Genomic DNA, 15,378 nt, shown 5'->3' with positions numbered 1-15,378 from the left:
TATAATATTTGAAAGTAAAAATTGGTTTAAACTAAGGCTTTGTCGTTGATGACATCATGAATTTTGAAGATTTATTGCACTAGTGCAATATTGGAATTTAATGCACGCTAACTTTTGGTTACTTTCTGTGGGAAATATTATATTGCTATGCAATAAAATAGAATATTGAAGAAGGCATTAAATAAAATGATTATAGTGCAGGAGGATATCTCTAGCTATTAGGCTTATAAAAAAATAGGCTGCATTGTTTTAAAGACTTGATAAAAGTTGCAAAAACAGACAGCACTATATCCATTACAAGTGTCTTCTATGATAGTATTCTATTTAAAAGATTTGTTATCTTACATTTGGGATGTAGCTGGGTTCATGCATACATCTTAGTTACAAGATAAAAGATGTGGTATGCCAATGAGACAATGTGTAAAAGTAAACTATTATAGGTCAAATTACTGTATTCAACACACAGCCTTGGCTCACACCTAATAGCAAGCTATTTTAAAGGGCCCCAAAATGATGTAAAACAATTTAAACAGGAAAACCAACTGTCTCATTTATATAAACAAGAGTGCACACGCTGAAATGTCTTGCCTTTTTTATTAACCATAAATATTATGTTGATAGTCCTTAATATAAAGCTTTACTACAACTATTACACAAACTTAACATGATCCAAGAAAATGATGTGAAGTCAGATAAACCAAACGAGAAATACATCAGAGGCGGATTTAGGGGGGGGGGGCAGGGGGCCCGGGCCCCCCTTTTTGGGAAAAAATTTGGTTGCTTATATAGGGAATCACTGAAGCGTGACTGGAGCGGGCCCCCTCTTAGGTCAGTCAATGGGCCCCCACTTATGAAAATTTCTGGATCCGCCACTGTACATGTACACCTTGCAATCATTCAATACACTCAATTTAGTTCACCTATTGCTTATAGTATCTAAGAAACAAACTTAACTATGAAAATGAACCACCAAAATGAGGTCAAGGTCAGATGATACCTGCCAACCAGACATATACTGCTGACAATCCTTCCATACAACTAATAAAGTTGAGCTATAGTTTATGAAAAACAGACCAAAACAACGTCTGTCAACCTAAGGTGTGCTAGTTTACGATTACGTTAACATAATGACACCTCCGCTAACGCTATTGGGTCTAATCGTTTTCTCCGTTTTTTCAAAAATACCGGCGAGTTTATCGGCTGAGCACAACTTTGGTGTTATTAGTTAGTTGCCCTGGCAGTTTGCTAACTTTCTGCCGCTATTTATAGGGGGTCGCATGTATAGTTTGTCCACAATTCATTAAACGGAAGTGACTTTCCAGACTGTCATAGATTTCCGGGAGTGTGCTAAATGCCGAAAGTTGTTACAACATAGCATACATCTACTGGTATGAATTTGTTGCCCTGTTCCTGTGCTACAAGTCGATATCAATTTTTTATATGTGGCCCAAATAGTATGCCCGCAACGTCTGTCAACCTAAGGTGTGCTAGTTTACGATTACGTTAACAAAATGACACCTCCGCTAACGCTATTGGGTCTAATCGTTTTCTCCGTTTTTTCAAAAATACCGGCGAGTTTATCGGCTGAGCACAACTTTGGTGTTATTAGTTAGTTGCCCTGGCAGTTTGCTAACTTTCTGCCGCTATTTATAGGGGGTCGCATGTATAGTTTGTCCACAATTCATTAAACGGAAGTGACTTTCCAGACTGTCATAGATTTCCGGGAGTGTGCTAAATGCCGAAAGTTGTTACAACATAGCATACATCTACTGGTATGAATTTGTTGCCCTGTTCCTGTGCTACAAGTCGATATCAATTTTTTATATGTGGCCCAAAAAGTATGCCCACAACGTCTGTCAACCTAAGGTGTGCTAGTTTACGATTACGTTAACAAAATGACACCTCCGCTAACGCTATTGGGTCTAATCGTTTTCTCCGTTTTTTCAAAAATACCGGCGAGTTTATCGGCTGAGCACAACTTTGGTGTTATTAGTTAGTTGCCCTGGCAGTTTGCTAACTTTCTGCCGCTATTTATAGGGGGTCGCATGTATAGTTTGTCCACAATTCATTAAACGGAAGTGACTTTCCAGACTGTCATAGATTTCCGGGAGTGTGCTAAATGCCGAAAGTTGTTACAACATAGCATACATCTACTGGTATGAATTTGTTGCCCTGTTCCTGTGCTACAAGTCGATATCAATGTTTTATATGTGGCCCAAATAGTATGCCCGCAACGTCTGTCAACCTAAGGTGTGCTAGTTTACGATTACGTTAACAAAATGACACCTCCGCTAACGCTATTGGGTCTAATCGTTTTCTCCGTTTTTTCAAAAATACCGGCGAGTTTATCGGCTGAGCACAACTTTGGTGTTATTAGTTAGTTGCCCTGGCAGTTTGCTAACTTTCTGCCGCTATTTATAGGGGGTCGCATGTATAGTTTGTCCACAATTCATTAAACGGAAGTGACTTTCCAGACTGTCATAGATTTCCGGGAGTGTGCTAAATGCCGAAAGTTGTTACAACATAGCATACATCTACTGGTATGAATTTGTTGCCCTGTTCCTGTGCTACAAGTCGATATCAATGTTTTATATGTGGCCCAAATAGTATGCCCGCAACGTCTGTCAACCTAAGGTGTGCTAGTTTACGATTACGTTAACAAAATGACACCTCCGCTAACGCTATTGGGTCTAATCGTTTTCTCCGTTTTTTCAAAAATACCGGCGAGTTTATCGGCTGAGCACAACTTTGGTGTTATTAGTTAGTTGCCCTGGCAGTTTGCTAACTTTCTGCCGCTATTTATAGGGGGTCGCATGTATAGTTTGTCCACAATTCATTAAACGGAAGTGACTTTCCAGACTGTCATAGATTTCCGGGAGTGTGCTAAATGCCGAAAGTTGTGACAACATAGCATACATCTACTGGTATGAATTTGTTGCCCTGTTCCTGTGCTACAAGTCGATATCAATTTTTTATATGTGGCCCAAATAGTATGCCCGCAACGTCTGTCAACCTAAGGTGTGCTAGTTTACGATTACGTTAACAAAATGACACCTCCGCTAACGCTATTGGGTCTAATCGTTTTCTCCGTTTTTTCAAAAATACCGGCGAGTTTATCGGCTGAGCACAACTTTGGTGTTATTAGTTAGTTGCCCTGGCAGTTTGCTAACTTTCTGCCGCTATTTATAGGGGGTCGCATGTATAGTTTGTCCACAATTCATTAAACGGAAGTGACTTTCCAGACTGTCATAGATTTCCGGGAGTGTGCTAAATGCCGAAAGTTGTGACAACATAGCATACATCTACTGGTATGAATTTGTTGCCCTGTTCCTGTGCTACAAGTCGATATCAATTTTTTATATGTGGCCCAAATAGTATGCCCGCAACGTCTGTCAACCTAAGGTGTGCTAGTTTACGATTACGTTAACAAAATGACACCTCCGCTAACGCTATTGGGTCTAATCGTTTTCTCCGTTTTTTCAAAAATACCGGCGAGTTTATCGGCTGAGCACAACTTTGGTGTTATTAGTTAGTTGCCCTGGCAGTTTGCTAACTTTCTGCCGCTATTTATAGGGGGTCGCATGTATAGTTTGTCCACAATTCATTAAACGGAAGTGACTTTCCAGACTGTCATAGATTTCCGGGAGTGTGCTAAATGCCGAAAGTTGTGACAACATAGCATACATCTACTGGTATGAATTTGTTGCCCTGTTCCTGTGCTACAAGTCGATATCAATTTTTTATATGTGGCCCAAATAGTATGCCCGCAACGTCTGTCAACCTAAGGTGTGCTAGTTTACGATTACGTTAACAAAATGACACCTCCGCTAACGCTATTGGGTCTAATCGTTTTCTCCGTTTTTTCAAAAATACCGGCGAGTTTATCGGCTGAGCACAACTTTGGTGTTATTAGTTAGTTGCCCTGGCAGTTTGCTAACTTTCTGCCGCTATTTATAGGGGGTCGCATGTATAGTTTGTCCACAATTCATTAAACGGAAGTGACTTTCCAGACTGTCATAGATTTCCGGGAGTGTGCTAAATGCCGAAAGTTGTGACAACATAGCATACATCTACTGGTATGAATTTGTTGCCCTGTTCCTGTGCTACAAGTCGATATCAATTTTTTATATGTGGCCCAAATAGTATGCCCGCAACGTCTGTCAACCTAAGGTGTGCTAGTTTACGATTACGTTAACAAAATGACACCTCCGCTAACGCTATTGGGTCTAATCGTTTTCTCCGTTTTTTCAAAAATACCGGCGAGTTTATCGGCTGAGCACAACTTTGGTGTTATTAGTTAGTTGCCCTGGCAGTTTGCTAACTTTCTGCCGCTATTTATAGGGGGTCGCATGTATAGTTTGTCCACAATTCATTAAACGGAAGTGACTTTCCAGACTGTCATAGATTTCCGGGAGTGTGCTAAATGCCGAAAGTTGTGACAACATAGCATACATCTACTGGTATGAATTTGTTGCCCTGTTCCTGTGCTACAAGTCGATATCAATTTTTTATATGTGGCCCAAATAGTATGCCCGCAACGTCTGTCAACCTAAGGTGTGCTAGTTTACGATTACGTTAACAAAATGACACCTCCGCTAACGCTATTGGGTCTAATCGTTTTCTCCGTTTTTTCAAAAATACCGGCGAGTTTATCGGCTGAGCACAACTTTGGTGTTATTAGTTAGTTGCCCTGGCAGTTTGCTAACTTTCTGCCGCTATTTATAGGGGGTCGCATGTATAGTTTGTCCACAATTCATTAAACGGAAGTGACTTTCCAGACTGTCATAGATTTCCGGGAGTGTGCTAAATGCCGAAAGTTGTTACAACATAGCATACATCTACTGGTATGAATTTGTTGCCCTGTTCCTGTGCTACAAGTCGATATCAATGTTTTATATGTGGCCCAAATAGTATGCCCGCAACGTCTGTCAACCTAAGGTGTGCTAGTTTACGATTACGTTAACAAAATGACACCTCCGCTAACGCTATTGGGTCTAATCGTTTTCTCCGTTTTTTCAAAAATACCGGCGAGTTTATCGGCTGAGCACAACTTTGGTGTTATTAGTTAGTTGCCCTGGCAGTTTGCTAACTTTCTGCCGCTATTTATAGGGGGTCGCATGTATAGTTTGTCCACAATTCATTAAACGGAAGTGACTTTCCAGACTGTCATAGATTTCCGGGAGTGTGCTAAATGCCGAAAGTTGTGACAACATAGCATACATCTACTGGTATGAATTTGTTGCCCTGTTCCTGTGCTACAAGTCGATATCAATTTTTTATATGTGGCCCAAATATTATGCCCGCAACGTCTGTCAACCTAAGGTGTGCTAGTTTACGATTACGTTAACAAAATGACACCTCCGCTAACGCTATTGGGTCTAATCGTTTTCTCCGTTTTTTCAAAAATACCGGCGAGTTTATCGGCTGAGCACAACTTTGGTGTTATTAGTTAGTTGCCCTGGCAGTTTGCTAACTTTCTGCCGCTATTTATAGGGGGTCGCATGTATAGTTTGTCCACAATTCATTAAACGGAAGTGACTTTCCAGACTGTCATAGATTTCCGGGAGTGTGCTAAATGCCGAAAGTTGTGACAACATAGCATACATCTACTGGTATGAATTTGTTGCCCTGTTCCTGTGCTACAAGTCGATATCAATTTTTTATATGTGGCCCAAATATTATGCCCGCAACGTCTGTCAACCTAAGGTGTGCTAGTTTACGATTACGTTAACAAAATGACACCTCCGCTAACGCTATTGGGTCTATTCGTTTTCTCCGTTTTTTCAAAAATACCGGCGAGTTTATCGGCTGAGCACAACTTTGGTGTTATTAGTTAGTTGCCCTGGCAGTTTGCTAACTTTCTGCCGCTATTTATAGGGGGTCGCATGTATAGTTTGTCCACAATTCATTAAACGGAAGTGACTTTCCAGACTGTCATAGATTTCCGGGAGTGTGCTAAATGCCGAAAGTTGTGACAACATAGCATACATCTACTGGTATGAATTTGTTGCCCTGTTCCTGTGCTACAAGTCGATATCAATTTTTTATATGTGGCCCAAATATTATGCCCGCAACGTCTGTCAACCTAAGGTGTGCTAGTTTACGATTACGTTAACAAAATGACACCTCCGCTAACGCTATTGGGTCTAATCGTTTTCTCCGTTTTTTCAAAAATACCGGCGAGTTTATCGGCTGAGCACAACTTTGGTGTTATTAGTTAGTTGCCCTGGCAGTTTGCTAACTTTCTGCCGCTATTTATAGGGGGTCGCATGTATAGTTTGTCCACAATTCATTAAACGGAAGTGACTTTCCAGACTGTCATAGATTTCCGGGAGTGTGCTAAATGCCGAAAGTTGTGACAACATAGCATACATCTACTGGTATGAATTTGTTGCCCTGTTCCTGTGCTACAAGTCGATATCAATTTTTTATATGTGGCCCAAATATTATGCCCGCAACGTCTGTCAACCTAAGGTGTGCTAGTTTACGATTACGTTAACAAAATGACACCTCCGCTAACGCTATTGGGTCTAATCGTTTTCTCCGTTTTTTCAAAAATACCGGCGAGTTTATCGGCTGAGCACAACTTTGGTGTTATTAGTTAGTTGCCCTGGCAGTTTGCTAACTTTCTGCCGCTATTTATAGGGGGTCGCATGTATAGTTTGTCCACAATTCATTAAACGGAAGTGACTTTCCAGACTGTCATAGATTTCCGGGAGTGTGCTAAATGCCGAAAGTTGTGACAACATAGCATACATCTACTGGTATGAATTTGTTGCCCTGTTCCTGTGCTACAAGTCGATATCAATTTTTTATATGTGGCCCAAATATTATGCCCGCAACGTCTGTCAACCTAAGGTGTGCTAGTTTACGATTACGTTAACAAAATGACACCTCCGCTAACGCTATTGGGTCTAATCGTTTTCTCCGTTTTTTCAAAAATACCGGCGAGTTTATCGGCTGAGCACAACTTTGGTGTTATTAGTTAGTTGCCCTGGCAGTTTGCTAACTTTCTGCCGCTATTTATAGGGGGTCGCATGTATAGTTTGTCCACAATTCATTAAACGGAAGTGACTTTCCAGACTGTCATAGATTTCCGGGAGTGTGCTAAATGCCGAAAGTTGTGACAACATAGCATACATCTACTGGTATGAATTTGTTGCCCTGTTCCTGTGCTACAAGTCGATATCAATTTTTTATATGTGGCCCAAATATTATGCCCGCAACGTCTGTCAACCTAAGGTGTGCTAGTTTACGATTACGTTAACAAAATGACACCTCCGCTAACGCTATTGGGTCTAATCGTTTTCTCCGTTTTTTCAAAAATACCGGCGAGTTTATCGGCTGAGCACAACTTTGGTGTTATTAGTTAGTTGCCCTGGCAGTTTGCTAACTTTCTGCCGCTATTTATAGGGGGTCGCATGTATAGTTTGTCCACAATTCATTAAACGGAAGTGACTTTCCAGACTGTCATAGATTTCCGGGAGTGTGCTAAATGCCGAAAGTTGTGACAACATAGCATACATCTACTGGTATGAATTTGTTGCCCTGTTCCTGTGCTACAAGTCGATATCAATTTTTTATATGTGGCCCAAATATTATGCCCGCAACGTCTGTCAACCTAAGGTGTGCTAGTTTACGATTACGTTAACAAAATGACACCTCCGCTAACGCTATTGGGTCTAATCGTTTTCTCCGTTTTTTCAAAAATACCGGCGAGTTTATCGGCTGAGCACAACTTTGGTGTTATTAGTTAGTTGCCCTGGCAGTTTGCTAACTTTCTGCCGCTATTTATAGGGGGTCGCATGTATAGTTTGTCCACAATTCATTAAACGGAAGTGACTTTCCAGACTGTCATAGATTTCCGGGAGTGTGCTAAATGCCGAAAGTTGTGACAACATAGCATACATCTACTGGTATGAATTTGTTGCCCTGTTCCTGTGCTACAAGTCGATATCAATTTTTTATATGTGGCCCAAATATTATGCCCGCAACGTCTGTCAACCTAAGGTGTGCTAGTTTACGATTACGTTAACAAAATGACACCTCCGCTAACGCTATTGGGTCTAATCGTTTTCTCCGTTTTTTCAAAAATACCGGCGAGTTTATCGGCTGAGCACAACTTTGGTGTTATTAGTTAGTTGCCCTGGCAGTTTGCTAACTTTCTGCCGCTATTTATAGGGGGTCGCATGTATAGTTTGTCCACAATTCATTAAACGGAAGTGACTTTCCAGACTGTCATAGATTTCCGGGAGTGTGCTAAATGCCGAAAGTTGTGACAACATAGCATACATCTACTGGTATGAATTTGTTGCCCTGTTCCTGTGCTACAAGTCGATATCAATTTTTTATATGTGGCCCAAATATTATGCCCGCAACGTCTGTCAACCTAAGGTGTGCTAGTTTACGATTACGTTAACAAAATGACACCTCCGCTAACGCTATTGGGTCTAATCGTTTTCTCCGTTTTTTCAAAAATACCGGCGAGTTTATCGGCTGAGCACAACTTTGGTGTTATTAGTTAGTTGCCCTGGCAGTTTGCTAACTTTCTGCCGCTATTTATAGGGGGTCGCATGTATAGTTTGTCCACAATTCATTAAACGGAAGTGACTTTCCAGACTGTCATAGATTTCCGGGAGTGTGCTAAATGCCGAAAGTTGTGACAACATAGCATACATCTACTGGTATGAATTTGTTGCCCTGTTCCTGTGCTACAAGTCGATATCAATTTTTTATATGTGGCCCAAATATTATGCCCGCAACGTCTGTCAACCTAAGGTGTGCTAGTTTACGATTACGTTAACAAAATGACACCTCCGCTAACGCTATTGGGTCTAATCGTTTTCTCCGTTTTTTCAAAAATACCGGCGAGTTTATCGGCTGAGCACAACTTTGGTGTTATTAGTTAGTTGCCCTGGCAGTTTGCTAACTTTCTGCCGCTATTTATAGGGGGTCGCATGTATAGTTTGTCCACAATTCATTAAACGGAAGTGACTTTCCAGACTGTCATAGATTTCCGGGAGTGTGCTAAATGCCGAAAGTTGTGACAACATAGCATACATCTACTGGTATGAATTTGTTGCCCTGTTCCTGTGCTACAAGTCGATATCAATTTTTTATATGTGGCCCAAATATTATGCCCGCAACGTCTGTCAACCTAAGGTGTGCTAGTTTACGATTACGTTAACAAAATGACACCTCCGCTAACGCTATTGGGTCTAATCGTTTTCTCCGTTTTTTCAAAAATACCGGCGAGTTTATCGGCTGAGCACAACTTTGGTGTTATTAGTTAGTTGCCCTGGCAGTTTGCTAACTTTCTGCCGCTATTTATAGGGGGTCGCATGTATAGTTTGTCCACAATTCATTAAACGGAAGTGACTTTCCAGACTGTCATAGATTTCCGGGAGTGTGCTAAATGCCGAAAGTTGTGACAACATAGCATACATCTACTGGTATGAATTTGTTGCCCTGTTCCTGTGCTACAAGTCGATATCAATTTTTTATATGTGGCCCAAATATTATGCCCGCAACGTCTGTCAACCTAAGGTGTGCTAGTTTACGATTACGTTAACAAAATGACACCTCCGCTAACGCTATTGGGTCTAATCGTTTTCTCCGTTTTTTCAAAAATACCGGCGAGTTTATCGGCTGAGCACAACTTTGGTGTTATTAGTTAGTTGCCCTGGCAGTTTGCTAACTTTCTGCCGCTATTTATAGGGGGTCGCATGTATAGTTTGTCCACAATTCATTAAACGGAAGTGACTTTCCAGACTGTCATAGATTTCCGGGAGTGTGCTAAATGCCGAAAGTTGTGACAACATAGCATACATCTACTGGTATGAATTTGTTGCCCTGTTCCTGTGCTACAAGTCGATATCAATTTTTTATATGTGGCCCAAATATTATGCCCGCAACGTCTGTCAACCTAAGGTGTGCTAGTTTACGATTACGTTAACAAAATGACACCTCCGCTAACGCTATTGGGTCTAATCGTTTTCTCCGTTTTTTCAAAAATACCGGCGAGTTTATCGGCTGAGCACAACTTTGGTGTTATTAGTTAGTTGCCCTGGCAGTTTGCTAACTTTCTGCCGCTATTTATAGGGGGTCGCATGTATAGTTTGTCCACAATTCATTAAACGGAAGTGACTTTCCAGACTGTCATAGATTTCCGGGAGTGTGCTAAATGCCGAAAGTTGTGACAACATAGCATACATCTACTGGTATGAATTTGTTGCCCTGTTCCTGTGCTACAAGTCGATATCAATTTTTTATATGTGGCCCAAATATTATGCCCGCAACGTCTGTCAACCTAAGGTGTGCTAGTTTACGATTACGTTAACAAAATGACACCTCCGCTAACGCTATTGGGTCTAATCGTTTTCTCCGTTTTTTCAAAAATACCGGCGAGTTTATCGGCTGAGCACAACTTTGGTGTTATTAGTTAGTTGCCCTGGCAGTTTGCTAACTTTCTGCCGCTATTTATAGGGGGTCGCATGTATAGTTTGTCCACAATTCATTAAACGGAAGTGACTTTCCAGACTGTCATAGATTTCCGGGAGTGTGCTAAATGCCGAAAGTTGTGACAACATAGCATACATCTACTGGTATGAATTTGTTGCCCTGTTCCTGTGCTACAAGTCGATATCAATTTTTTATATGTGGCCCAAATATTATGCCCGCAACGTCTGTCAACCTAAGGTGTGCTAGTTTACGATTACGTTAACAAAATGACACCTCCGCTAACGCTATTGGGTCTAATCGTTTTCTCCGTTTTTTCAAAAATACCGGCGAGTTTATCGGCTGAGCACAACTTTGGTGTTATTAGTTAGTTGCCCTGGCAGTTTGCTAACTTTCTGCCGCTATTTATAGGGGGTCGCATGTATAGTTTGTCCACAATTCATTAAACGGAAGTGACTTTCCAGACTGTCATAGATTTCCGGGAGTGTGCTAAATGCCGAAAGTTGTGACAACATAGCATACATCTACTGGTATGAATTTGTTGCCCTGTTCCTGTGCTACAAGTCGATATCAATTTTTTATATGTGGCCCAAATATTATGCCCGCAACGTCTGTCAACCTAAGGTGTGCTAGTTTACGATTACGTTAACAAAATGACACCTCCGCTAACGCTATTGGGTCTAATCGTTTTCTCCGTTTTTTCAAAAATACCGGCGAGTTTATCGGCTGAGCACAACTTTGGTGTTATTAGTTAGTTGCCCTGGCAGTTTGCTAACTTTCTGCCGCTATTTATAGGGGGTCGCATGTATAGTTTGTCCACAATTCATTAAACGGAAGTGACTTTCCAGACTGTCATAGATTTCCGGGAGTGTGCTAAATGCCGAAAGTTGTGACAACATAGCATACATCTACTGGTATGAATTTGTTGCCCTGTTCCTGTGCTACAAGTCGATATCAATTTTTTATATGTGGCCCAAATATTATGCCCGCAACGTCTGTCAACCTAAGGTGTGCTAGTTTACGATTACGTTAACAAAATGACACCTCCGCTAACGCTATTGGGTCTAATCGTTTTCTCCGTTTTTTCAAAAATACCGGCGAGTTTATCGGCTGAGCACAACTTTGGTGTTATTAGTTAGTTGCCCTGGCAGTTTGCTAACTTTCTGCCGCTATTTATAGGGGGTCGCATGTATAGTTTGTCCACAATTCATTAAACGGAAGTGACTTTCCAGACTGTCATAGATTTCCGGGAGTGTGCTAAATGCCGAAAGTTGTGACAACATAGCATACATCTACTGGTATGAATTTGTTGCCCTGTTCCTGTGCTACAAGTCGATATCAATTTTTTATATGTGGCCCAAATATTATGCCCGCAACGTCTGTCAACCTAAGGTGTGCTAGTTTACGATTACGTTAACAAAATGACACCTCCGCTAACGCTATTGGGTCTAATCGTTTTCTCCGTTTTTTCAAAAATACCGGCGAGTTTATCGGCTGAGCACAACTTTGGTGTTATTAGTTAGTTGCCCTGGCAGTTTGCTAACTTTCTGCCGCTATTTTATAGGGGGTCGCATGTATAGTTTGTCCACAATTCATTAAACGGAAGTGACTTTCCAGACTGTCATAGATTTCCGGGAGTGTGCTAAATGCCGAAAGTTGTGACAACATAGCATACATCTACTGGTATGAATTTGTTGCCCTGTTCCTGTGCTACAAGTCGATATCAATTTTTTATATGTGGCCCAAATATTATGCCCGCAACGTCTGTCAACCTAAGGTGTGCTAGTTTACGATTACGTTAACAAAATGACACCTCCGCTAACGCTATTGGGTCTAATCGTTTTCTCCGTTTTTTCAAAAATACCGGCGAGTTTATCGGCTGAGCACAACTTTGGTGTTATTAGTTAGTTGCCCTGGCAGTTTGCTAACTTTCTGCCGCTATTTATAGGGGGTCGCATGTATAGTTTGTCCACAATTCATTAAACGGAAGTGACTTTCCAGACTGTCATAGATTTCCGGGAGTGTGCTAAATGCCGAAAGTTGTGACAACATAGCATACATCTACTGGTATGAATTTGTTGCCCTGTTCCTGTGCTACAAGTCGATATCAATTTTTTATATGTGGCCCAAATATTATGCCCGCAACGTCTGTCAACCTAAGGTGTGCTAGTTTACGATTACGTTAACAAAATGACACCTCCGCTAACGCTATTGGGTCTAATCGTTTTCTCCGTTTTTTCAAAAATACCGGCGAGTTTATCGGCTGAGCACAACTTTGGTGTTATTAGTTAGTTGCCCTGGCAGTTTGCTAACTTTCTGCCGCTATTTATAGGGGGTCGCATGTATAGTTTGTCCACAATTCATTAAACGGAAGTGACTTTCCAGACTGTCATAGATTTCCGGGAGTGTGCTAAATGCCGAAAGTTGTGACAACATAGCATACATCTACTGGTATGAATTTGTTGCCCTGTTCCTGTGCTACAAGTCGATATCAATTTTTTATATGTGGCCCAAATATTATGCCCGCAACGTCTGTCAACCTAAGGTGTGCTAGTTTACGATTACGTTAACAAAATGACACCTCCGCTAACGCTATTGGGTCTAATCGTTTTCTCCGTTTTTTCAAAAATACCGGCGAGTTTATCGGCTGAGCACAACTTTGGTGTTATCAGTTAGTTGCCCTGGCAGTTTGCTAACTTTCTGCCGCTATTTATAGGAGGTCGCATGTATAGTTTGTCCACAATTCATTAAACGGAAGTGACTTTCCAGACTGTCATAGATTTCCGGGAGTGTGCTAAATGCCGAAAGTTGTGACAACATAGCATACATCTACTGGTATGAATTTGTTGCCCTGTTCCTGTGCTACAAGTCGATATCAATTTTTTATATGTGGCCCAAATATTATGCCCGCAACGTCTGTCAACCTAAGGTGTGCTAGTTTACGATTACGTTAACAAAATGACACCTCCGCTAACGCTATTGGGTCTAATCGTTTTCTCCGTTTTTTCAAAAATACCGGCGAGTTTATCGGCTGAGCACAACTTTGGTGTTATCAGTTAGTTGCCCTGGCAGTTTGCTAACTTTCTGCCGCTATTTATAGGGGGTCGCATGTATAGTTTGTCCACAATTCATTAAACGGAAGTGACTTTCCAGACTGTCATAGATTTCCGGGAGTGTGCTAAATGCCGAAAGTTGTGACAACATAGCATACATCTACTGGTATGAATTTGTTGCCCTGTTCCTGTGCTACAAGTCGATATCAATTTTTTATATGTGGCCCAAATATTATGCCCGCAACGTCTGTCAACCTAAGGTGTGCTAGTTTACGATTACGTTAACAAAATGACACCTCCGCTAACGCTATTGGGTCTAATCGTTTTCTCCGTTTTTTCAAAAATACCGGCGAGTTTATCGGCTGAGCACAACTTTGGTGTTATTAGTTAGTTGCCCTGGCAGTTTGCTAACTTTCTGCCGCTATTTATAGGGGGTCGCATGTATAGTTTGTCCACAATTCATTAAACGGAAGTGACTTTCCAGACTGTCATAGATTTCCGGGAGTGTGCTAAATGCCGAAAGTTGTGACAACATAGCATACATCTACTGGTATGAATTTGTTGCCCTGTTCCTGTGCTACAAGTCGATATCAATTTTTTATATGTGGCCCAAATATTATGCCCGCAACGTCTGTCAACCTAAGGTGTGCTAGTTTACGATTACGTTAACAAAATGACACCTCCGCTAACGCTATTGGGTCTAATCGTTTTCCTCCGTTTTTTCAAAAATACCGGCGAGTTTATCGGCTGAGCACAACTTTGGTGTTATTAGTTAGTTGCCCTGGCAGTTTGCTAACTTTCTGCCGCTATTTATAGGGGGTCGCATGTATAGTTTGTCCACAATTCATTAAACGGAAGTGACTTTCCAGACTGTCATAGATTTCCGGGAGTGTGCTAAATGCCGAAAGTTGTGACAACATAGCATACATCTACTGGTATGAATTTGTTGCCCATGTTCCTGTGCTACAAGTCGATATCAATTTTTTATATGTGGCCCAAATATTATGCCCGCAACGTCTGTCAACCTAAGGTGTGCTAGTTTACGATTACGTTAACAAAATGACACCTCCGCTAACGCTATTGGGTCTAATCGTTTTCTCCGTTTTTTTCAAAAATACCGGCGAGTTTATCGGCTGAGCACAACTTTGGTGTTATTAGTTAGTTGCCCTGGCAGTTTGCTAACTTTCTGCCGCTATTTATAGGGGGTCGCATGTATAGTTTGTCCACAATTCATTAAACGGAAGTGACTTTCCAGACTGTCATAGATTTCCGGGAGTGTGCTAAATGCCGAAAGTTGTGACAACATAGCATACATCTACTGGTATGAATTTGTTGCCCTGTTCCTGTGCTACAAGTCGATATCAATTTTTTATATGTGGCCCAAATATTATGCCCGCAACGTCTGTCAACCTAAGGTGTGCTAGTTTACGATTACGTTAACAAAATGACACCTCCGCTAACGCTATTGGGTCTAATCGTTTTCTCCGTTTTTTTCAAAAATACCGGCGAGTTTATCGGCTGAGCACAACTTTGGTGTTATTAGTTAGTTGCCCCTGGCAGTTTGCTAACTTTCTGCCGCTATTTATAGGGGGTCGCATGTATAGTTTGTCCACAATTCATTAAACGGAAGTGACTTTCCAGACTGTCATAGATTTCCGGGAGTGTGCTAAATGCCGAAAGTTGTGACAACATAGCATACATCTACTGGTATGAATTTGTTGCCCTGTTCCTGTGCTACAAGTCGATATCAATTTTTTATATGTGGCCCAAATATTATGCCCGCAACGTCTGTCAACCTAAGGTGTGCTAGTTTACGATTACGTTAACAAAATGACACCTCCGCTAACGCTATTGGGTCTAATCGTTT

This window comes from Mytilus edulis, chromosome 2, assembly GCF_963676685.1.
Source record: "Mytilus edulis chromosome 2, xbMytEdul2.2, whole genome shotgun sequence".
Taxonomy (NCBI): Eukaryota; Metazoa; Mollusca; class Bivalvia; order Mytilida; family Mytilidae; genus Mytilus; species Mytilus edulis.
The sequence above is the reverse complement of the archived record's forward strand: the minus strand, read 5'-3'. Positions refer to the sequence as shown.